Source organism: Meleagris gallopavo, chromosome Z (assembly GCF_000146605.3).
Source record: "Meleagris gallopavo isolate NT-WF06-2002-E0010 breed Aviagen turkey brand Nicholas breeding stock chromosome Z, Turkey_5.1, whole genome shotgun sequence".
Lineage (NCBI taxonomy): Eukaryota > Metazoa > Chordata > Aves > Galliformes > Phasianidae > Meleagris > Meleagris gallopavo.
Genome location: NC_015041.2, coordinates 12045091 through 12046589, shown reverse-complemented (window position 1 = coordinate 12046589; position 1499 = coordinate 12045091).

Below are 1499 nucleotides of genomic sequence, written 5' to 3'. Positions count from 1 at the left end.
TCTCTTCCTCTCTTCCTCTCTTCCTCTCTTCCTCTCTTCCTCTCTTCCTCTCTTCCTCTCTTCCTCTCTTTCTCTTCTTCCAGCAAGTTTCAGGAAAACTTAGCTTTTGCCTGCGCTGGGCCTTGCCCAACTATTCTTAATATGTGCTTTTCTTTCTCGATCCATGGACTCTGGGGTGATGTAATTGCCTTCTCATCCTTCTGATCCCCAGACTGTTGAAGGAGGAAAGTCAGGTATGTCAACACATCAGCTTTTAGACCAATGTCTTTTGATACAACAAAACCCAAATATATATGTTAACCTTTTGTGACCAGAGACTTGTAGCCTTGGTGTGATCTCCTAGAAATATCTACCTCAGATCCTGGAGAATCCTTGGACAGCAAGTATATAGAAAGACTTGTTTTTGAGAGACATGGAAAATTGATGCTTCTCACTAGTATTTTGAAATGTTCCCAGTAAGGAAACTGGCCGTTTATATGTAGACATCTACTTTTCTTGCACTTTATAGACGTATATACAAATGCAGGGAGGAGAGTTACCTTTATTTACTCAAAGGGATTATGGGTCATTTGCCAGAGTAGTTTGATATCCCAAGTCTCAGTTTTGTTTTACTTTTTTCATCATCAGTTTTCTATTTCTACTTCATTAGTCTGTGTGGGGCTTCTTGGTGTGTGAAGTTTGGAAACTTGATATAATCATCTTCCCTGTGATGCTGCATAATGTATTTTGCTTGAGAGTCCAAAGTCATAAAGGTCTGAGAACTACCAAATACCTGAAAGTTACTTGGACTGCAACACTGGCATGTAGTTTTGTCTGCTTGTAGGTATGCTTGAAATCTGTGGGCTATATCCAGCTGAGAGTCTTCTTTGGTTAATTTTTTAATTAAAAGAGCTGGCAGTAGTTTTTGACAGGAAGATGTCAATGATCTGGGAGGGATGAAACAATAGAAAGTAATGTGTTGGTAAACAAGAGGCACTTGATTGCTATTCCATTTTCTGGTCACTGTTGGTAGAATAGAGAAATGAACTTGGGTTACTTACATTCTTGATGAGTGCCATTTTAGATCTCTTATTCTGTTTTTGTTTTGTGTATTCTGTAGATTCAGATTTTATCCTAATATAGAATAGGAATCTTCTACAAATCTTGGCAGTTTTGAGGATAAATCATTCTGTAGAGCACTGATATGCACTTTCCTTCTTCATAAAAGCTTGGACAACTTCCTTCCTCTTCAGGGCAACACATTTTTTATTATGCTCACCTTTGTTTCATTTTTTTAAGTGACTGAACTCAGATTCATGTATACAGGATGCACTCTTTCCACTTACTCAGTATAGGATATTTTTCTCTTATTTGATAGGAGGGACATTACCTGCGAGCCATTTAGTTATAACGTTTTCGCGCAAAGCTGTAAAGTTCAAAGATACTTTTATGCTCCAAAGAAAAAGATCAAGAAAGCAACACAATATGGAAAAGGAAAGCTAACAATCACTATTGAGAAA